A 25,679-nucleotide genomic window follows, 5' to 3' on the forward strand; every position below is an offset into this window, starting at 1 on the left:
CATTACTACTTTCTGTTGGAGTACCGCAAGGCTCTGTCCTCAGTCCCTTTCTCTTCTCAATCTACACATCATCATTAGGGTCCTTATTAAAGTCCCACAGGTTTCAATATCATTTGTATGCCGATGACACCCACATATACCTCTCTGCACCAGACCTATCTCTTCCTTGCTAACCCGTGTCACTAACTGTCATTCTCATATCTCATCCTGGATGTCCTCTCACTACCTTAAGCTAAATCTCTCCAAAACTGAGCTCCTTATTTTACCCCCTTCTTCCAAAACCTCCACCCCCCATTTTTCTATAACTGTTGATAACTCCATCATTACCCCCACCCTGCATTCAGTCCTTGGCCAAAACTTGCTGCTTCCACCTTAAACAACATCTCTAAAATTAGACATTTCCTTACACAAGACACAACTAAGATTTTAATTCACTCTCTCCTTTCCCGCCTCGACTACTGCAAGTGCAACTCCATCCTCTCTGGCCTCCCTAGATGACGCCTAGTTCCTTCACAATTCATAATAAATGCCCTTGCCAGGTTCATCTTCCTGACACATCGCTCTTCATCTGCTGCACCTCTCTGCCAATCCCTTTACTGGCTTCCTTATGCCTCCAGGATTAAACACAACATTTTCACTCTGACATACAAGGCCCTCAACTGCACTGCTCCCCCCTATATTTCAGACCTTGTTTTCAGATACTCTCCCTCCCATCCCCTTCACTCTGCTCATGACCTCCTACTCTCCTCCTCTCTTGTTACCTCCTCACATTCCCGTCTAAAGATCTTCTTCAGAGTGGCTCCTATCTTGTGGAAATCTCTGCCTTGCTTCACAAGATTCTCCCCTAGTTTTGAAAGTTTCAAGCACTCATTAAAGACTCTACTCTTCAGGGATGCATACGACCTACACTAACCTTTTCCTAACTTTAGTTACTCTCCTCCTTTGCTATATCCTTGAACCCCCTTAGCATGTTAGTCTATGAGCCCAGCTGTTTGCAGATTACCTACATAAGAGCTGACTATAACAGTGCAACTCTGATCCCTATAAATGTTGCCTTGTTACCATGCCTATGTTTAGAATATGTTGGCACTCTACAAATAACTGATAATCATAATAATATCTGTATATATCTATACCTAAGTATATATAATTATCTATATATGTGAAGAACATTGGAATGTGTAATATTCATTTTTCATGTTGGGTTAGCGCACTTGGTTAAAAGCTATCAGGTTTGTGCGTGAGCAAGTTTTTTTTTTCACTTTTTGCTCTCTATTGAAGTCTATGCAGGAATAGATTACGCGGTTGAGATATTCAAAGTATGGCTTTTTGCATATGTTGGGTTAGCATACAAGCAAAAACATTTTACTTTCAGCTTGTAATAAGCACACGACTTGCAAAGTGAATACGCGAGTGGGAACTCAAACTAGCGATCCACTCGTAATCTAGTCTTACAGACTTTTGGCTTGCACCTGTCGTAAACACTCTGAAATGGCCGCTGGAGCATTCTAGAGGTTTGTTAACATATGTGGTATTGATTCATTAAAGTCAAATTCATCCCTATTGGAGAGGCTGTATACAGTCAACAGGTACACATATGTATAGAGAAAAATACATATGTAGATATAAAAATTACGTGATATCATGTACAGCTATGGGGATCTGCAGGAAAACTCATTTCAGGACACCCATATCTAAAAATCACATAATTTCATATTTAATGGTATTTCTCACTCACACTGCCGTGATTGTCACAAATAGCACAGGCATTATGAAAATTGGGTTTTTAAAGGAGATTGCTTATATTCGACTTATTTGCTTGCTGCTATGCTATTTTCATTTTAACGTTTTTTTCTAATAAATAAATTAGTTTGGATTACAAGTGGAGTGCAAAAATATTAGCACCATTGAGTGCTAACACTGATCAAGTTAAATCAATAGTGATATTATTCTTGTGCTCATATTACAAGTTTAAAGGGACACAAAACAACTTGGGATAGAGACAAAATATAATAATATGTACTTAAATTACTTTACCTGCAAATTTATACTGCAGTGCATTGCCAATAATCCTTTCTTTTTAGTTTCTGAACTGTAAAGCTTTAACTCCCCGCACACATTTCCTTCTATGGCTGTATCTATATCTATTGTTGTTTTGGTAGAATGCAAAAATGCATAGGAATTATCTGCTGGAGCATGCCTATAAGCTTTGAACTCAGTTTAAATACAATGCCTGTGTCTAAACACTGATAAAGGGGGTGGAGTTGGCTTCTCCAGACAGCTTAGCTATGTAATTAATTTTGCCTTTAAAATTTATTTTAAAATACTTGCCAGCAATTTTTAAACAATTTTTTATGCAAACTATTTTTAATTAATTATCCCTTTTAGGTTATGCAAAGATCTCAACCTGTTTTATGTCCATTTAAAGTAAAAAGTTTTCGATCAAATGAAATAGTTGCTCCAAACACATGTGCAGCACCCCCATTGAGCTGCGAAGGGCAGAGCATGCTTTGCCAAGCAGCTCCATATATTCTGTTTAATTTCAAAAACCGCCACTGCTGATAGTGAGGCTGTGCTTAATCCCTCTCCACATAGACTTCTATGGGACATGCTACAAAACCCTGTTCTGGCTTTCGCTCAATTGCTAACCCAAGGTGCGGTAATCCAAAGTCAAAGGTGTGCTAAGAAATAGTTTAAATAGTTTTGTTCTTTACTCTGAAGAAAACACAATTTTTATTTATATTTTTATATATATATATATATATATATATATATATATATACATACACAGACTATGTACAGTATTATTTTTTAAATATAGCTCAGTATATATACACAGAATATGAACAGTATTATTTTTTAAATATATCTCAGTATATACATATATATATATATATATATATATATATATATATATATATACACATACACAGACTATGTACAGTATTATTTTTTAAATATAGCTCAGTATATATACACAGAATATGAACAGTATTATTTTTTAAATATATCTCAGTATATACATATATATATATATATATATATATATATATATATATATTATATATATATGTATATATAGTATACCTGTATATATATATATATTTATATATAATATTTTTAAAATTAACATTGTTTTAAAGTGATATGGTATAAGGCACGGTTTTTGACTGGGAAGGACTCAAAGGTGTGTTTGTGTGTGTGTGTATATACACTCACCGGCCACTTTATTAGGTACATCTTGCTAGTACCGGTTGGACCCCCTTTTGCCTTCAGAACTGTCTTAGTTGTTCATGGCATAGAGTCAACAAGGTGTTGGAAACATTCCTCAGAGATTTTGGTCCATATTGACATGATAGCATAACACAGTTGCTGCAGATTTATCGGCTGCACATCCATGATCTGAATCTCTGGTTCCACCACATCACAAAGGTGCTTTATTGGATTGATATCTGATGACTGTGGAGGCCATTGGAGTATCTATATCTATTGTTGTTTTGGTAGAATGCAAAAATGCATAGGGATTATCTGCTGGAGCATGCCTATAAGCTTTGAACTCAGTTTAAATACAATGCCTGTGTCTAAACACTGATAAGGGGGGTGGAGTTGGCTTCTCCAGGCAGCTTAGCTATGTAATTAATTTTGCCTTTAAAATTTATTTTAAAATACTTGCCAGCAATTTTTAAACAATTTTTTATGCAAACTATTTTTAATTAATTATCCCTTTTAGGTTATGCAAAGATCTCAACCTGTTTTATGTCCATTTAAAGTAAAAAGTTTTCGATCAAATGAAATAGTTGCTCCAAACACATGTGTAGCACCCCCATTGAGCTGCGAAGGGCAGAGCATGCTTTGCCAAGCAGCTCCATATATTCTGTTTAATTTCAAAAACCGCCACTGCTGATAGTGAGGCTGTGCTTAATCCCTCTCCACATAGACTTCTATGGGACATGCTACAAAACCCTGTTCTGGCTTTCGCTCAATTGCTAACCCAAGGTGCGGTAATCCAAAGTCAAAGGTGTGCTAAGAAATAGTTTAAATAGTTTTGTTCTTTACTCTGAAGAAAACACTATTTTTATTTATATTTATATATATATATAGATAGATATATATATATACATACACAGACTATGTACAGTATTATTTTTTAAATATAGCTCAGTATATATACACAGAATATGAACAGTATTATTTTTTAAATATATCTCAGTATATACATATATATATATATATATATATATATATATATATATATATATATATATATATATATATATATATATATAGTATACCTGTATATATATATTTATATATAATATTTTTAAAATTAACATTGTTTTAAAGTGATATGGTATAAGACACGGTTTTTGACTGGGAAGGACTCAAAGGTGTGTTTGTGTGTGTGTGTGTATATACACTCACCGGCCACTTTATTAGGTACATCTTGCTAGTACCGGTTGGACCCCCTTTTGCCTTCAGAACTGTCTTAGTTGTTCATGGCATAGAGTCAACAAGGTGTTGGAAACATTCCTCAGAGATTTTGGTCCATATTGACATGATAGCATAACGCAGTTGCTGCAGATTTATCGGCTGCACATCCATGATCTGAATCTCTGGTTCCACCACATTGCAAAGGTGCTTTATTGGATTGATATCTGATGACTGTGGAGGCCATTGGAGTACAGTGAACTCATTGTCATGCTCAAGAAACCAGTTTGAGATTATTTGAGCATTATCCTGGTGGAAGTAGCCATCAGAAGATGGGTACACTGTAGTCATAAAGGGATGGATATGGTCAGCAACAATACTCAGGCAGGTTGTGGCATTTAAACAATGATCAATTAGTACTAAGGGGCCCAAAGTGTGCCAAAAAAACACCCCCCACACCATTACACCACCAGCCTGAACCATTGATACAAGGCAGGAAGGATCCATGCTTTCATGTTGTTTACACCAAATTCTGACCCTACCATCTGAATGTCACAGCTGAAATCGAGACTCATCAGACCAGGCAACGTTTTTCCAATCTTCTATTGTCCAATTTTGGTGAGCCTGTGCGAATTGTAGCCTCAGTTTCCTGTTCTTAGCTGACAGGAGTTGCACCCAGTGTGGTCTTCTGCTGCTGTAGCCCATCTGCTTCAAGGTTCAATGTGTTGTGCATTCTGAGATGGTATTCTGCATACCTTGGTTGTAACGAGTGATTATTTGAGTTACTGTTGCCTTTCTATCATCTATCGTATGCCCATTCTCCTTTGACATCAACAAGGCATTTTCGTCCACACAACTGCCGCTCACTGGATATTCTCTCTTTTTCGGACCATTCTCTGTAAACCCTAGAGATCGTTGTGCATGAAAATCCCAGTAGATCAGCAGTTTCTGAAATACTCAGACCAGCCCGTCTGGCACCAACAACCATGCCACGTTCAAAGTCACTTAAATCCCATTTATTCCCTATTCTGATGCTCGGTTAGAACTTTAGCAAGTCAACTTCACCACGTCTAGATGCCTAAATGCATTGAGTTGCTGCCATGCTGATTAGCAATTTGTGTTACCAAGCAATTGAACAGGTGTACCTAATAAAGTGTATATATATATATATATATATATATATATACACATATATATTATATGCAGGTGTATGTGTGTTTGTATATATATGTTAATATTTATATAACATATTTTTATCAGAAAGTGTATGTATGAGTGTAATACATTATTTTAATGTATTTATATTGTGTTTGGTGATTTTTTTGTTTTAACCCTTACCCTTTACTCTGTGTCTTCAGGCGCACTAATCCATATTGTCCGCTAGTTAGCATGGTTGCAATATTGTTTATTGCTTCCTGTGCTGCACTTGTAATCTAGCCCTATTTATATATACAGTGGATGTCACAGCTCTATATACCAATATTCCCTATAGTTTGGGAATAAAAGCAGTGGGATATTGGTTAAAGAGACATACCAGCCTTACAAATTTGAAACAAAATTTTATTTTGGAATCTATAAAGTTAATTTTAGAACAAAACTACTTCCTCTTTGAAGAGAAATACTATCTACAGGTTAGCGGTACAGCTATGGGGACAAAATTTGCCCCCAGCTACCCTAACCAGTATATGGGCCTATGGGAGGACCTGTTCCTTTAGAATATGGTGACATGGACCTGTTTTATAAATTATATTATATTCATCTGGAAAGGGGGGAAAAACACCGTAGAGGTATTTCTGAGGTATATAAATGAAAATGAAGTCAACTTACAATTCACTGATTTTAGATTTGATACTATTTCAGGAAAAAGGTGAGATCCAAACTAAACTCTATAAGAAGGAGACAGATAGCAATGGATTTATCCACACTACCAGCAACCATCATCCTAGTTGATTAAAAAAAATATCCCCTTTCGGCAATTTCAAAGAATTAAATGGAATTGCACAAAGGAGGAAGATTTTGAAAAAGAGGCCATCTGCTTGAAAAATAAGTTCTTCCAGAAAGGATATAACAGAAAAAATGTTAACACAGCATATGAACAAACACGAGAGAATAGTAATGGTAAAATAGTGAACTCCCTTGAAGCTAAATTCAAGAAAAACAGAGAGATAGGAAAGATGATTATGAACTTTATCTCATCCTATAATGAGGGATCCATAGGCATAAAACATATAATCCAGAAACACTGGCATATTTTGAAAAAAGACAAGATCCTAAGTGGTATAACAGGGCAGAAACCAGGATTTCTTGGCCCCCAGTAAACTGAGAAAAGAGCCACAAAAGAAACCCTGTCTAAATGAAAGAGCAGCAAAAGGCTTTTACAAATGACACAGGTTGAATTGTATTTCATGTGAACACATGTATAACAGTGGCAAACCAACTAAAATAATTACCACCACAACTAATGAAAGAACATGTGCAATTGCACATGTGCAATTGCAAAACAGAATATGTGGTCTATCTACTTCAGTATAGTTGTGAACTACAATATATAGGCCATACGACAAGGCTATATTAGTGATGTCGCGAACCTAAAATTTTTATTGAATTCAATAGGCAGGCGAACTTTAAAACCTACAAGGACTCTTTCTGGCCACAATAGTGATGGAAAAGTTGTTTCAAGGGTCCTAACACCTGGACTGTTGCATGCTGGAGGGGGATCCCTGGCAAAACTCCCATGGAAAATTACATAGTTGATGCAGAGTCTGCTTTTAAGCCATAATGGGTCTAAATCAACTAACATTCCCAAAGTGGCTGTCTCAAAACATCCCGGACAGAAGATAGATTGATAGTGATAGATAGGATAGATAGATATACATAGATTGATAGTTAGATAGAATCGATAGAAGAGAAATAGATATATTTGTTAGATATATAATTACCCTAATAAATTCTAATAATCAAACATGCGTTCTTGGACCCAACTAGCTTGTGTCAATTAGTACTTTTCTTAGCACTTTAATCCCTGTTCCCCCCCCCTATCGTGGGAGTTCTATATGGCCTGCCAGATTACCCTGAAAAATTATAATAATAAGACATGTGGTCTGCTACCTATTTTAACGAGGTTGTGTTTTAAGTACTACCATTCTTAGCACTTTAATCTCTGTAACTCCCCCTATTTGGTGAGGTCTATACGGCCTGGATGATTACCCATACAAAATATAATAATAAGACATCTGCTCTTGGTCTGCGACCCATGGTAACTATGTTGTGTTAATTAGTAATGTCCTTCGCATTTTAATAGCTGTTACTCATACTCACCCTATCGGTGGAGGTCTATATGGCCTGCATGATTACCCTTACAAAATATAACAACCAAACATATGCTCTGGGACCCATGGTAAGTAGGTTGTGTTATGTAGTACTGTTCTTTGCATTTTCATACCTGTTACAACACCAAATGGTGGCAGGTCTATCTGTCCTTCATGATTAGCTGCACCCAAACCCCCAAAAAAAGCAGAGTGGTCTTAGACTAACACCCATGGCTAACTCTGTTGTTTCAATTAGTACTATTCTTAGCACTTTCATCCCTGTTACGGGCGGTCTACATGGCCATCATGATTAGCCGAACAAAATACTACAATCCAACCTTTGCTCAGTCTTCATAAGCCCTTCATTGTCTGTATTTTGATAGTACAGTTCTTATTATTTTTATAGCTGATACAACACCGAATGTTGTCAGCTCTATATGGCCTGCATGATTAGCTGCACCCAATACAAAAATAAATCCAAGCGGTCTTGGATTAACACCCATGGCTAACTCTGTTGTTTCAAGTAGTACTATTCTTAGCACTTTCATCTCATCATCCCTGTTACTTCCAGGACTCTCGGTGGTGGTGGTCTACATGGCCATCATGATTAGCCTAACCAAATACTACAATCCAACCTTGGCTCAGTCTTCCTAAGGCCCTTCATTAGCTGTATTTTGCTAGTACTGTTCTTATTACTATGGTGGTCTACATGGCCATCATGATTAGCCTAACCAAATACTACAATCCAACCTTGGCTCAGTCTTCCTAAGGCCCTTCATTGGCTGTATTTTGGTAGTACTGTTCTTATTAGTTTAATAGCTGATACGAAACCGAATGTTGTCAGCTCTATATGGCCTGCATGAATAGCCGCACCCAAAGCCAAAAAAAAGCCAAGCGGTTTTGCACTAACACCCATGGCTAACTCTGTTGTTTCAAGTTCTACTATTCTTAGCTCTTTCATCTCATCATCCCTGTTACTTCCAGGACTCTTGGTGGTGGTGGTCTACATGGCCATCATGATTAGCCTAACCAAATACTACAATCCAACCTTGGCCCAGTCTTCCTAAGGCCCTTCATTGGCTGTATTTTGGTAGTACTGTTCTTATTAGTTTAATAGCTGATACGACACCGAATGTTGTCAGCTCTATATGGCCTGCATGAATAGCCGCACCCAAAGCCAAAAAAAAGCCAAGCGGTTTTGCACTAACACCCATGGCTAACTCTGTTTCAAGTTCTACTATTCTTAGCTCTTTCATCTCATCATCCCTGTTACTTCCAGGACTCTCGGTGGTGGTGGTCTACATGGCCATCATGATTAGCCTAACCAAATACTACAATCCAACCTTGGCCCAGTCTTCCTAAGGCCCTTCATTGGCTGTATTTTGGCAGTACAGTTCTTATTATTTTTATAGCTGATACAACACCGAATGTTGTCAGCTCTATATGGCCTGCATGATTAGCTGCACCCAATACAAAAATAAATCCAAGCGGTCTTGGATTAACACCCATGGCTAACTCTGTTGTTTCAAGTAGTACTATTCTTAGCACTTTCATCTCATCATCCCTGTTACTTCCAGGACTCTCGGTGGTGGTGTTCTACATGGCCATCATGATTAGCCTAACCAAATACTACAATCCAACCTTGGCTCAGTCTTCCTAAGGCCCTTCATTGGCTGTATTTTGCTAGTACTGTTCTTATTACTATGGTGGTCTACATGGCCATCATGATTAGCCTAACCAAATACTACAATCCAACCTTGGCTCAGTCTTCCTAAGGCCCTTCATTGGCTGTATTTTGGTAGTACTGTTCTTATTAGTTTAATAGCTGATACGACACCGAATGTTGTCAGCTCTATATGGCCTGCATGAATAGCCGCACCCAAAGCCAAAAAAAAGCCAAGCGGTTTTGCACTAACACCCATGGCTAACTCTGTTGTTTCAAGTTCTACTATTCTTAGCTCTTTCATCTCATCATCCCTGTTACTTCCAGGACTCTCGGTGGTGGTGGTCTACATGGCCATCATGATTAGCCTAACCAAATACTACAATCCAACCTTGGCCCAGTCTTCCTAAGGCCCTTCATTGGCTGTATTTTGGTAGTACTGTGACAAAAAATTAGGATTGGTGTAAATAGTTGGCAAGACGGCCTGGCACAAAAGGATGGCAGGCAGGAGGGAGATGCAATTCAAGGACACTAGGAGACTGATTACTGACAGTCTAAACAGTGATGATTGACAATTTTTGCAATACTGTTAACAGAAATATGATTGCTGACAACAATTGGCTAGGTGGGGGCCTGGCTCACAGCAGGCTGCAAGGCAGGAGGAAAGTGCGTTTCAATGGCACCAGCAAACTGACGATTCAAATCACAGCAACTATTACCAAAAATTTTAATTTTTAATTATTAGAATACTGTCACAACAAATATGATTGGTGTAAATATTTTTGAAGTAGGCCTGGCACACAGGCTTGGAAGGCTGTAGAAAACTGCAATTCAAAGGCACGAGCAAACTGAGGGTTAAGATCATCAACAATAAAGATTTTTTTAATTATAATTAGTAACTATACTGTGACAAAAAATTAGGATTGGTGTAAATAGTTGGCAAGACGGCCTGGCACAAAAGGATGGCAGGCAGGAGGGAGATGCAATTCAAGGACACTAGGAGACTGATTACTGACAGTCTAAACAGTGATGATTGACAATTTTTGCAATACTGTTAACAGAAATATGATTGCTGACAACAATTGGCTAGGTGGGGGCCTGGCTCACAGCAGGCTGCAAGGCAGGAGGAAAGTGCGTTTCATTGGCACCAGCAAACTGACGATTCAAATCACAGGAAACTATTAACAAAAATTTTAATTTTTAATTATTAGAATACTTTCACAACAAATATGATTGGTGTAAATATTTTTTAAGTAGGCCTGGCACACAGGCTTGGAAGGCTGTAGAAAAGTGCAATTCAAAGGCACGAGCAAACTGAGGGTTAAGATCAACACTAAAAATTTTTTTTATTTAAATTAATAACTATACTGTCTGACTGTGACAACAATTATGATTGGTGTAAATAGTTGGCTAGACGGCCTGGCACAAAAGGCTGGCAGTGGCAGGCAGGAGGTAAATGAAATTCAATGGCCCTAGGAGACTGAATATTTGCTGTCCAAAAAATTATGTTTTTTTTTTTTTTATTACTGTTACAAGAATTGTGATTGGTGCCACTAATTGGCTACTTGGGCCTGGCAGACAGGCTGGCAGATATGAGTCGTGGATGGTAGGTAGGGCAGTAATTTAACACAGTATGCTGTGTAAGTGACAAAAACACAGGACTGATAGAAAATTAAGTTACATTACACTAGCAAAATATTTTAAAATTTTAGATTTTAATATTAAAATTATGTTAAGAAGTGCAATGCACATATGACTCTATGAGTGGTCGCACTGGCTGGCTGCTACGTAGGGCAGCAATTATAACAACAGTATGCTGTGTAAGTCAGATAGACAGTTAGACACAGGCCTGATATAAAATACAATTAGATTACACTAGCATAATGATTTAAAGACTTTTTTTGGGAAATTTTAAGAAAAAGGTTAAGCACATACATATGAGTCGTGGCTGATAGCCTTGGAAGGGCAGCTATTAAAAACAGTAGGCTATGTATGTCAGATACACACACGCCTGATAGAAAATACTATTAGATTACACTAGAAAAATGATTGAAATTATTTTTTGGGGGGGGGAATTAAAAAAAGGTTAAACACATATGAGTCGTGGCTCATAGACTAGGGAGGGCAGCAAGTAAACACAGTAGGCTCTCTATGTCAGCAAAACACACAGGCCGGATAGAAAATTAGATTTGATTACACTAGCAAACAAATTTAAACTTTTTTTTTTTTTATATTAAAATTAAGGTGAAAGAAAAATAGATATGAGTGCTGGGTGGCTGCCTGGCACAGACCAATTAACCAAAAGACTGAAAAAAAAAAAGAGGTATATTAATGCTGAGTGAGCCTGACAGACACAGGCATGATAGTAAATGTAATTAGATTACACTAGAAAAATATTTTTTTGTGTTTTTTTTTTTTAATTAAAAATAATGTTATAAACGGATATTAACACTGCTGGCTGCTGGCTGGCACAGAGCAATGAACCAGAGTATATACTGTGTGACACTGGCCTGATATAAAATGAAAAAAAATTACACTGGAAAAATAATTATATTTTTGGGTTAGTTAAATTTAAACTAATGTTGTTAGGGAGATATCAGTGGTGGCAGTAGTCACAGCATATGCTGTGAGCCTTAAACACACAGCTGAAAGCCAGGCAAATGCTAATAAAAAAAAAACAAACAAAAAAAAAAACGGCACGAAATATAGCCCTAAAAAGGGCTTTTTGGGGTGCTGTGCTTGCAGCAGAGATGAGTGGAGTCCTTCTGGACTGTAAATACGCTAGCCTAGCTATGTTTTTCCTATTAATGTCAGGAGCAAAAACACAACACGTCCTCTCATTAAAAAAGCAAGGTCGTTATGAGTCTAAAATGGCGGATTCCGAGTAGCTGGGAGTGTCTGTGAGGGAGTGTCTGATGTTGATTGGCTCTAATGTGTCAGGCGGCTGTGACATAAAGGGTCAAAGTTTCCACAATGATGACACATTGGGGCGGATCGAACATTGCCACGTGTTCGCCCACAAACGCGAACGCGAACAACCTATGTTCGCTGTGAACCGTTCGCGGGCGAACAGTTCGGGACATCACTAGGCTATATAAAAAGAGATTATATGAACTTGTCACAAATATCAAACAAGGTCTTAAATCCAATAACCTGTCTGAACATTACAGAGTCAAACATAATCAGGACCCAAAATGTCTAAAAGGTTCCATTCTGGAACATGTCCTTTTGGGAGACAGAGGGGGAGACAGAGAGAAACTTTTGAGACAACAAGAAACCTACTGGATTCATACTCTAAACAGTTTAAGCCCATGGGGTTTGAACAAAGACATAGACATTGCTGCCTTCCTGTAAGAAATAGAAATGCTTATTTACATAGCTTGCGACAGATATTAGAAATAGTGCCTATAGAAGGTATAAAATGTACAAAAAATATTGAGAATAAAAACCAAGGGATGTTTTTGTGTTTGACTGTAATTCAATATCTTCACAATTCATTTAAGTGGAACAAAGATAATAAAATAATATAAAAATATTTTCAAAAAAAATCTCTCAAACAATATTGAAGGATGTCTAACTTTAGAGTGTAATTACTAAAATTAGGTACTATCATTATAATGATAAATATAGAAATAGGTTGTATTATCTCTATTGCTACTGTCTCTTTAGGTATAACATATTTATTGAACCAGTGTCACTGAAAGTCTTTGTTTTTTAAAAGTATTTGAATGATGTAAGGCACTGGTAAACTTTGGATAAAGTAGCGATGAATCATATGTGAACAAGTCCTGTACTAAAAGGGATGTCACTCGCAATATATAAGAAGCGCATTTTTAAGCGCAGTGATTTGTATCAGCTATCTGTATGTGTAAAAAGACTAGCTTTCAGATACTAAGTATCATTATGGCATGGCGTGTCTTGATCCTCATACACGTGATCGCCGTATCAACCAATGAGGGGAGGTCCGCCCCCTCTGACATATCGATGCCATGCCGTTTGAAACATGGAAACAAACTTAGTCAAAGAACCCTCTGACGAAGAAGGCGCTTTAAAAGCTCTTTAGACCTTCGAAACGCGTAAGGGCAATAAAGACTCTGGTCTATTCATATAGACCTTTTGTTCTAAGACTGTTCTTTGGAGATTTAAAACTTTTGGTAAACGGAACTATTTAGTTCCAGGGACACCCTTACATCTTGTGAGTGTTTGTGGGATAACAAGGAGTGATACCGTTGTTGTGTATTTTCATCTGAAAGTATTTTATGTGCCATAGAATACCTCATATTATGAGGATTTTAAATGTGAGTGTGATGAATTAAGTATTTTTATGATTTGATGTATTAATAAACAATTTTACACTATCAGCTGTTTTCTTTCGTTCTATTTATGAGCATGGCGGAATCACACAGTAACCAGCCCAAAAGGTTAAAAGATTGAAAGTTTCTACAGCTGAGAGTCTGGAAGACACGAGGCTTCACTACCTAACAAGTCCCTGACAAGAGCCAGTGCAAGGCGGATAACTTGATACGTCTAAAACTTACCAAAAGGGGATTAACAAAGAGGATCTTCCCATATATAAGACACTACTATGTGTGCACTTATATCATCATATTCAGTTTCCCTCCCTCACGTATATTTATATATACATTTATATTGTTTGGAAAAATCTATATGCATATATTTTTAATTTAGAGATTTTGCCTAATTTTAGTCTTATTTAGAGTTTTAATTAAGACTCATGTTCTGCTTTTTATAAGTATTCAATATAGTATCAACATATGTATTAACAACCAGCGCTTTCTATGTTCTTTTTGTTGTTGTATAATTGTGAAAAGAGGTATCTGAGGAGTACCCCTTTGTTTTTAGAATAAGCTGCAGGTTGCTTTTACAAGTTTAATAAGATTTGCTAAAATATAGGTTTTGTTCTAATATATAATTTTTTAGAAAGCCAACATTTCCAATTTTTTTATTTTATTTAAAAACGATTATTTAGGATTACTTTACATACTGGAAGAACCCTATAACTATCCTATATCTGGAGCGCTCAGAGATCTTGGGTTTTTCTGGCTAGTCCAGAAATCATACTTGCTTTTAGATATATAAAAATATATTTATATATATTATACAGAGTGTATTTTTTTCAGTTTTAATGTGGATTATTTACTTCCTTAAAATGAGTAATCCAGATAATTTAATTATTACAATTATTATCACCATGCTGAATTTCCTATTGGTGTTTCTGTATTTGTGAAACAACAACTTTTCTTTAAAATTAAGACATGAAAATATTTATCACATATTATTATCGTACAAACAACATAAATTATACTTTCTATCTGACTTATATCAAATCCTAGTTAATTACATAACATTCATATTGCATTTAGATGCAACTTGAACTGATAGTAATTTCTATATACAAGGCAATAAATTGATAGTTCTAAGAAAGAATCAAGATTCCAGGTTTCTCTTCACCCTGAATAAATCATTAAAAAATAGAACACTTGGCTGAGTTCCCAGTCGTCAGAATTATGCGTTCATCAATTAGGGTATCTGTAATAGGATGGATATGCAGGTACTGTAACTAAAAAGTCCAGTTTATTCGAGAGAAAAAAAAAGCCAATGTTTAACAAAATGTTTTATTTTGATATCTCCAGCAAAATGAAGAACGCATGTTAAAGGACATCATGAATAAAAAGAATGCTTTCAGGAAGATGTGATCAAAAGCATTCTTCACAATTCTCACATGAGAACTTTTCAACTTAAAAAAAATAGAAAAATAAAAAAATAAAAACAAAAAGGTAGTTAAATATAACACTTATGGATTTTTACAAAATATTTGGCTTTGACAAAGCCTTGTTTCCATTTCTATCATTCGGCTAGATTACGAGTTGTGCATTACGGTTTTAAAGCTGAAAATAATGGCCATTTCAGCGTAAAAACAGTAACGCAGCCATTACGAGTCTTGTCGGTATAGCTATACCGCAAGCATTTTAGCCTGTAACGCAACGTCAGTCCCGCACTAAAAAATAATGACGTTTTTGCGTGGGATTTCTATAGCGCCAGTATTACAGGTTGTGCGGTGAGGCTAAAAAGCTTGCATAACAGCCTATACCGACAAGATCCATTCCGCCATCTGAGACCAGTAGTTATGAGTTTTGTGCAACAAAAATGTTTCACAAAACTCATAACTAAAATGTTACAAAGTACACTAACACCCATAAACTACCTATTAACCCCTATTCTGCTGCCCTCCAACATTGCAAACACTATTTAAAACTAATTAACCCCTAATCTGCCGCTCCGGACATCGCCGCCACTAATAAAAGTTATTAACCCCTATTCTGCCGCTCCCCGACATCGCCACCACTATAATAAAGTTATGAACCCCTATTACCCCGCACCCCAACATCGCCGACACTATAATAAAGCTATTAACCCCTATTCCGCTGCTCCCCAACATCGCCGTCACTAAATAATAAAGTTATTAACCCCTAAACTTCTGGCCTCCCACATCACCACCACTAATTAAACCTATTAACACCTAAACCGTCAGCCCCCACATCGCAAAAAACTAAATTAAACTATTAACCCCTAAACCTAACAACCCTCTAACTTTAAATTAAAATTACTATATCCCTATCTTAAAATAAATAAAAACTTACCTGTGAAATAAAAAAAAACCTAAGTTTAAACTAACAATGAACCTAACATAACTATTATAATAAAATTTAAATAACTACCAATTAAAAAAACTAAATTGCACATTAAAAAAAACTAACACTACTAAAAAAAATTTAAGTCTAAATTACAAAAAAAATAAATACTAAATTATGAAAAATAACAAACACTAAATTACGAAAAAATATCAAACGAAATGATCAAAAATAAAAACAATTACACATAATCTAATAGCCCTATAAAAATAGAAAAGCCCCCATTAGCCTACAATAAACTACCAATAACCCTTAAAAGGGCCTTTTGTAGGGCATTGCCCTAAAGAAATCAGCCCTTTAACCTGTAAACAAATACAAAGACCCCCCAACAGTAAAACCCACCACCAACCAACCCCCCAAAATAAAAAAACTAACTCTAACAAAAACCTAAGCTACCCATTGCCCTGAAAAGGGCATTTGTATGGGCATTGCCCTTAAAAGGGCATTCAGCTCTTTTACATTGCCCTTAAAAGAGCATTCATCTCTTTTAAAAAAGCCTAAACCCTAATCTAAAAAAAAAACACCCAACAAAGTTAAAAAAAAGCTAACACTATCCCTGGCGATCCACTTACAGTTTCTGAAGTCTGGACATCCAGATGGTGAGAAGTCTTCATCCAGGCAGCGAGGTCTTCATCCATCCAGGCGGTGTCTTCGATCTTCATCCAGTCGGCATCTTCTATCTACATCCCGGCGGCGTCTTCTCTCTTCATCCCGACGGGGTGGAGCTGGTCCATTCTTGAAGACATCTGGAGCGGAGTGTCCTCTTCAGATGGTCACCACCGTACACTGCATCTTCAATGCAAGGGAGCCTTTTCAAAATGGCATCCCTTGCATTCCTATTGGCTGATTTGATTTTTTAAATTCAAATTAGCCAATAGGATGAGAGGTACTGAAATCCTATTGGCTGCTCAAATCAGCCAATGGATGAGAGCTACTGAAATTCTATTGGCTATTCAAATCAGAATATTTTTTTTGTAATTTAGTAGTTTTTATTTTTTGTAATTTTCGACTTACATTTTGTTAGTAGTGTTAGGTTTTTTTGTAATGTGTAATTTAGTTTATTCAATTGGTAGTTATTTTAATTTTAGTATAATAGTTATGTTTGCTTAATTGTTAGTTTAAACTTAGTTTTCTTTTATTTCACAGGTAAGTTTTTATTTATTTTAAGAAAGGGATATTGTAGTTTTAATTTAAAGTTAGTGGGTTATTAGGTTTATGGGTTAATAGTTTAATTTAGTTTTTTGAGATGTGGGGGGCTGGCGGTTTAAGGGTTAATAGGTTTATATAGTGGCGGTGATTTGGGAGGCCAGAGGTTTAGGGGTTAATAACTTTATTTAGTGGCGACAATGTTGGGGAGCAGCGGAAGAGGGGTTAATAGCTTTATTATAGTGTCAGCAATGTTGGGGTGCCGGGGAATAGGGGTAAATAACTTTATTATAGTGGCTGTGATGTTGGGGTGTGGCGGAATAGGGGTTAATAACTTTATACATGGTGGCGATGTCGGGAGCAGCAAATTAGGGGTTAATAACTTTTATTAGTGTCTGCGATGTTGGGGGGCGGCAGATTAGGGGTGTTTAGACTTGGGGTTTATGTCAGGGTGTTAGGTCTAAACGTAACTTTTTTTTCCCCATTAACATCAATAGGACTGCATTACGGCGCTTTCATTCCACGCTTCAGGTTTTAGTTTTTTTTCTAACACTCTCTCCCCATTGATGTCTATGGGGAAAGCGTGCACGAGCACGTCTAAGCAGCCCTTGGATTTTATGCGGTATGGAGCTTATCGCCACCATATCGCATGCACAAGGCGGCTTTTCAGAAACTTGTAATGGCAACGCTATGGAGGGTGAAATAACGCAACTCTTGTTGCGATCGTTTCGCACCCTCTATAGCGCAAAACTCATAATCTAGGCGTTTCTAAATAATAAACTAGCATTCAATGTGCATCTTCAAGGACTTTAATTGAACTTCTGTGGGGGGATTTTGTTTTGTTTTGTATTTTCTTATAAACATTAGTATTTCCTTTTTTATTTTTTTTTAATTAACAAAGACTTTGAGCGTTCTGTCACTCTCTCAAAGAGAGCTTTAGGGTTTTCTCTTATCAACCAGTAAGTGTTAGTAAGATGTACACAACTGAAATTTGTATTGGTATAATTTACATTTAAATAACTTTTACTTAACTTCTTTTTTTTTTTTTAGGCAAAACAAAAAAAATCAGGCTGTAAAAAGGAAGATATTTTACCTAAAATTTCTTCAGCTCACCACAGTAAGTGCTGTGTGAACAGCTGTCTTTTAGCTTCTGTTATCAGCTTGGTTTATAAAAAAAAGCCATTTAGCACCATAAGTGCTGAGTTCACAATTTGCTTTACTGTGGGATTTCACCATAATCTTGTAAAATTTCACAGTAACCTTTATTATGGAGAGAAATAAAGTTACTGTGCTGCATATGCCAGATGTGCGCACCGTTGCAAGTGCTGGGCAAAGCATTCTGATTGGATCATTCTGATTTGATACTTAAAGTCCTTTACAATGAGATGGGCTACTAAGGAAATATTCTTTTTTATCATAGAGATGTTCAGGTGATATTTTCTAGTCAGCTTTTTACAGATATGCTCATGTGCTTCAACATTTGAGTAGCACATTCCTTTAAACACTGCTCTTTTCTGACAATATTGTCCTTTTAATCTGATGTTGAGTTTCTAAAAATATCCTTAAAATGTTTTTACTCCATGCATTTAACTTTTTTTGTTCTAATTTCTTATTCTTTTTCCATTGTTAAAAGAATGGAATCTACGGACTCAATAAAAGTTATTTGTTTATATTTTTTGGATATAGATAGGGTCATGATTTTTTTTAGCAGAAATGTAAAAGCAGTATACAGATAAAACTAATTGAAGAATGTTTTTTTTGCTACAGTTGGAAAATTACAATGCTTGGGCATTTGGTCATGGTATGTTAAAGGGACAGTCTAGTCCAAAATAAACTTTCATTATTCAGATAGGGCATGTCATTTTAAACAACTTTCCAATTTACTTTTATCACCAATTTTGCTTTCTTCTCTTGGTATTCTTAGTAGAAAGAAAAACCTAGGAGGTTCATATGCTAATTTCTTAGACCTTAAAGGCCGCCTCTTATCTGAAAGCATTTTGACAGTTTTTTCACCACTAGAGGGTCTTAGTTCATGTGTGTCATATAGATAATGCCACATATTTGAAAGAGGAGGACAATTGCTTTCAAATATGCTCCTCTTTCCATTGTGAGGGCAATTAATGCTGCTATCGCCAACCAATTTTGTTCCTTAACATGTGAGCCCTCTTTTTAAAAGAGGCATCTTCTCATTAAAAAGTGGTGTTTCTTAATCCGTTTTAGTTTTTATGTAAGCGTGCTAGAGCATCCTATATGTCACCTAGTACACAGGTGATTATGATAACTAAAGGAAACCCCTGCTACCTAGAGAGGCATGACAAGGAAATTATCCTCTTTCATATGAAACATATTTTATGTGTGTGGTAGGGAAACAAGGAGTCACTACTGAATTCTGATTTTGTAAAGAAGGCAAAGAAAAGCAAAATTCTGATATTTTAGACTGGAGCATTTAACAGGTCACATTGTGATACATTTGACACCCATTGACATAAAATTAAGCTCTATTATAAACTAATCTTTTGCAAATGTATATCTAATGGTATATCCCCAAAATATAACAGAAAACTTTATGATGCTAATTGTAGATATGTAATTTATTTAGCTTTAGTTAAGGTTTAAGATATATCCCTTCATGTTCAAAAACAATACGATATATCCCTTCATGTTCAAACACAATACGATATATCCCTTCATGTTCAAAAACAATACGATATATCCCTTCATGTTCAAAAACAATACGATATATCCCTTCATGTTCAAAAACAATACGATATATCCCTTCATGTTCAAAAACAATACGATATATCCCTTCATGTTCAAACACAATCTTGTACAAAATATGATGGTTTGTTTATATTTTGAAAGGTCTAGAATATAATGATTTTGCCCTATACAATTCATCTATCTTGATGTATCTTTCTGCACATGATGGAATGAATAGACATAGATTAATTATCTTGAATTCTATTATCAACCTATCTTTATACTTTGCCCTGAGTGCATGGATTAAAAAAATAAATCAACTTTATATGTAAAATATGCAATACTGTTGGCATCCAGTGCATGTGGCTCAGAAATGATGGCTCTTCCAACTACATTTACACAGGCTCATAAGATTTACTACAAGTCTTGTAGATATGAAGTTATTATTATTCACATATCTATTGCTGTAACAATATGTAAACAACATTTCACCATAACTTATGGTCACTAAACTTTTAACCTTTTCCCGACGTTAGGACGCTCCATACCATCCTAACTGCGCTGGGCTTTAGCGCCGGTAGGACAGCATGGAACATCCTAGCCGTCAGACTGTATTATTATTATAATTTATTTGTATAGCGCCGACAAATTCCGTAGCGCTGGTGCTTCCATAATGGGATTAGGACATGGTGGGCATGTATTCCGTTGTATGCTCGACCCCCAAACCCAATCCCATCATTGAAATCTCGCAATTGTATGCACGATCGTGAGATTTCAATTTGTTTACATCGGAACTATCATGTTAAAAAAATATTACGGGATTTCATTAACAGCATTTTAAAGCAAATCTGGGTTTTTGCATTTTGGCCTTTCTAAATAATGTGGGAAAACACACTTTTACACAAAAGTAAGAAGTGTTTAACGCCTCTTTAAATACATATTTATAAATCTATATAGATAATACAGTGGTGGCATTCAGAAATGTAAGCAACAGGTTCTTCTCTATAATACAGAAAGTCAGGAAATTTGCTGTGATGTTAGCACCTTTGCATGTTCAGTCTCACTGGTTTAACTAAAGGAGCAATGTTTTATACATTGTATATGCTGCTGCAGCAAAAACAAGAAATTGGAGACACATTAAAGGAACATAATACTCATATGCTAAATCACTTGAAAGTGATGCAGCATAACTGTAAAAAGCTGACAGGAAAATATCACCTGAGCATCTCTATGTAAAAAAGGAAGATTTTTACCTCACAGTTTCCTCAGCTCACCAGAGTAAGTGTTTTGTAAAAAGTTATCTTTCAGTTACTACCCAACTGCAGGTTTTAAAAGAAAAAAGGAAGACTGAACAGCAGTCAATCAACATCAGCAGTGCTGAGGTCATGAACTGTTTTACTATGATCTCATGAGATTTCATAGTAAACTTCCTTAAACTGAATAGGGAAATAACATACATTTCATGCATGAGGCATGCTCCCTTGCAAGTTTCAGGACAGGCATACTGATTGGCTAATTAAAGTTCTTAAAAATGGGGTGTGAATACATTTTGAGGTATAATATCTTTCTTTTTTAATTTTTTTTTTTTTTTTTTTTTTATTTATTTATAATTCTTTTATTGAAGATTTTAAAAAAGGCATAACAAACAGTAATTGTCAAGTTATAAATGGCACACAATCATATACATTATCATAGAAATGCATTAACAGAATGTACCGCTATTAATAAATATTAAAGAAAGTAACATGGCATAGGCTTATGAATCCTCCATTTTACAATAATATATTCTCCACAGATCATGAGAGGTCACTTATGAACCCAAAACAAACATAAACGTCAGCGAAGAGAGCTGAGAAAATATAAATAGAGCAATGATATAGGTGTGTGTTATATCATTAATAGCTTTCATAATTGACTAAGTAGCCGACCTTGTATGGGCCGTTAGCAATATATCAAACTGGTATATTATGTTAGTAAAAGCAAAGACCCTATGGTGTCTAATTACACCCAGGGGTTATAAATATTACAACGGGTAAACCGCTCCCAGTTGAAAAAGGGGTGCTGGCAGCACTCATACGTCTATTTCCCAAAGACAACCTCTGGATATAACGCTGAGCATGTGAACTCAACTTCTTTGGATGACCATGGAAAGGCCTGTTCTGAGTGGAACCTGTCCTGTGAAACCGCTGTATGGTCTTGCCCACCGTGCTGCAGCTCAGTTTCAGGGTCTTGGCAATCTTCTTATAGCCTAGGCCATCTTTATGTAGAGCAATAATTATTTTTTTTAGATCCTCAGAGAGTACTTTGCCATAAGGTGCCATGTTGAACTTCCTGTGACCAGTATGAGAGATTGTGAGAGCGAGAACACCAAATTTAACACACCTGCTCCCCATTCACACCTGAGACCTTGTAACACTAACGAGTCACATGACACCGGAGAGGAAAAATGGCTAATTGGGCCCAATTTGCACATTTCCACTTAGGGGTGCACTCACTTTTGTTGCCATCGGTTTAGACATTAATGGCTGTGTGTTGAGCTATTTTGAGGGGACAGCAAATCTACACTGTTATACAGGCTGTACACTCACTACTTACATTGTAGCAAAGTGTTATTTCTTCAGTGTTGTCACATGAAAAGATATAATAAAATATTTTCAAAAATATGAGGGGTGTACAGTACTCACTTTTGTGAGATACTGTATATCTATCTATCTATCTATATATCATCTATCTATCTATCTATCTATCTATATATATATAACAAACATTTTCTTTTATATATATATATATATATATATATATATATATATATATATACATATATAAAAATCCAAAGACAGCAGAGCGCATCGTAGCACAAAAAGACTCCTTGATCAGTAAAAAATTCACATTTTATTGTAACAGAGTAAAAGCATAACAGCTAACACCAGCTGATAAAAAGCACTCAGAGTAAAAACAGACACAATGTCAACGGTCAGGACCTCACGCAGACATGTTTCGTGCGGTTGCATACTTGGTCACTGCTTGAATGCAGTCCTGACCGTCCATTGCTTTATAGCACTTTTTTGTTAAAGGAACAGTCTATGTGTTTGCAACATTGTGTCATATTTTTCTTCTTTATCTTTAAGTGATACGTGAATATTATTTACAAAGTAACCTTAGTGTATTTATACAATTATCCCTTTTATACATTTCTTGTTGGAGATTAGATAAACATATTCTATACATTTTTATGCATACAATACCAAATAAATGTACCAATAATATTTGCATGCAATTTATATGCTATATCTATTTTAAATTCCTTATAGAATGGGACATTAGTATTTAGTTTTAAAATAGAGAAAATAATGATAAATGTCTTTTATATTTTAATTTACAAATAGGTCTAAATCTCTTCTCATATTTAAACCTAGTGGATTGCTGGTTCTTAATTTAAATATCCAAAAGACCTCGCGTTTGTTCAGTTTATCTTCCCTATCTCCCCCTCGTTTCCATATTGGAACATGATCTATTCCCTGAATTTTTAACAGGGAGGCATCAGAATTATGATAGGTTTTAAAGTGTCTGGATACCGGAGTATCCGTGTCATCATCCTCAATGGATCTTAAATGTTGTAGAAATCTATCTTTGATACTGCGTTTTGTTTTGCCTACATATTGAATTTTACATAATTGACGTGTGAGTAAATACACTAAATGTGTTGTTGAACAATTTATGTAATAATTGATGTTATATTCCTGCTGTGTGACATGTGAAGTGAAGTTATTTCCCTCAGTTACATGATTACAGGTTTTGCAGATATTCCTTCTGCATCTCAAAAAGCCTTTTTCTTTCTTTCAACCAACATTTGTTAGGTTTAGTGGGAAGATCAGACGGGGAAAGATAGTTAGATAATGTTTTACCTCTCTTAGATATTAAATCTACAAATTTACTAGTAATCACTTTCAGAACTGGATCTGAATATAGAATGGGAATTGTTTCTTTCATAATTTTACTGATACTTTTAAAATCTGTACTATAAGTAGTGATAAACCTAGGTTTATCTTTATCTCTAGAATCAGAATTTTTTATTTTGTAATTAAGTAAATCCTCCCTTGTTTTGTGTTGTATGCTTTCTTTAGCCTTAGTTAATGTATTCTCACTATAGACTCTTTGTTTTAGTCTTTCAGTTATTATTTCACATTGTTTAGCGTAGTCTTCATTATTAGAACAGTTTCTTCTGGCTCTAATAAATTCACCTCTAGGGATGCCTCTTAAAACATGTCTCGGATGACATGAATTATATTGTAATGTAGTATTTCCAGCTGTTGACTTTCTGTATAGTGTAGTTATTATTGCTTAATTTTCCTGATCTGCTTGTAACTTCAGATCCAAAAAATTAATGGATTCTGAGTTATGTTCTCCCACAAATTTTAAACCACAGTCATTCTGATTAAAATAACTACAAAAGCATTCTGCTTCTGCAGAGTCTCCATCAAAAATAAAAAGCAAATCGTCTATATATCTGAAAAAATGTATGACTCTATCCTTGAAGGGGTTTCTCTCTCCAAAGACGTGGAACAGCTCCCACCAATGCATAAAAAGGTTGGCGTAGGAGGGGGCAAATTTGGCCCCCATAGCTGTTCAAACATAAAAAAAATTATGAGTCAAAAGGTATTCAATGGCATTTAATAAAAATGGTTGCTGATTCATAATCACTGTAGTGATCTAAAAATAACTCTATGGATGTTATTCCTAGATTATGCTGTATGCATGTGTATAATGAGGATACATCCACCACCAAAAATTAGTAGCTATCTTTCCATTTTTGATATTATTTAATTTATTTAATAATGCAGTACTGTCCTGTATGTAACTCAAGAGACCCTTCACTAACGGCTGTAAGAATGTTTCCACGAGGTCAGTCATATATACAGTATATATATAATTATTATTTTTTTTGGTTGGGGCTGATCACAATAATTTAAACAAAACTAAAGTCAAAACTCCAAAATCAAATGATTTACAGTATCTACAAAAAATCCCCATAAACTCTAATGGTTTATCTATGTTGGAAATCATTTTAAAAATCTTTAACATTTTTTTCTGAAGGATTGTGATCGACCCCTTAATGTCATATATATATAAAGTGATACTATACTTTGGAGGTACTCATGTATAAGTTGGTCCTGAGCCTAGATGCTACCTCAACCTCCTCTTCTGTGTATTCAGATTTTATACTCATGTTTGATCAGATTGAAGCATTGGTTATCACTTTGGGCTAGGATGCAAATAAAGCACTATGCCAAGATGATATATATGACCTTGTGGGCCAAGTACTGCAATCTAATCCATGTCACCTGGAGATAGCGAGAGCTTTAAATGGATCTATTCAAATACATTAAATAGAATCACATTATACACATAATAAAAAAGGACATTATAAGAGACCTGGTTTGCTCTGATTACCAGCTTGTTTCCAAAAGCACACTGGTGTGCTCGTACACTCTGTGAGTACCCTGTGCATATAATACCAGTAGCTTGTTTGTACCTTGCTTATACAGATACACACATTTGTGCGCCTCTCTTTATCCATTTCTACATAAAAAAGGACATTGCTGGGCTGTGGATTCTGTAACATTATTCTTTATTTTAAGCAAAAATTGGATTACCTCAATATATATTAAACAATAAATATAAATATTTCAAAAGCACTAGGGATTTATTTTCCCATATAAA

This window comes from Bombina bombina, chromosome 2, assembly GCF_027579735.1.
Source record: "Bombina bombina isolate aBomBom1 chromosome 2, aBomBom1.pri, whole genome shotgun sequence".
Taxonomy (NCBI): Eukaryota; Metazoa; Chordata; class Amphibia; order Anura; family Bombinatoridae; genus Bombina; species Bombina bombina.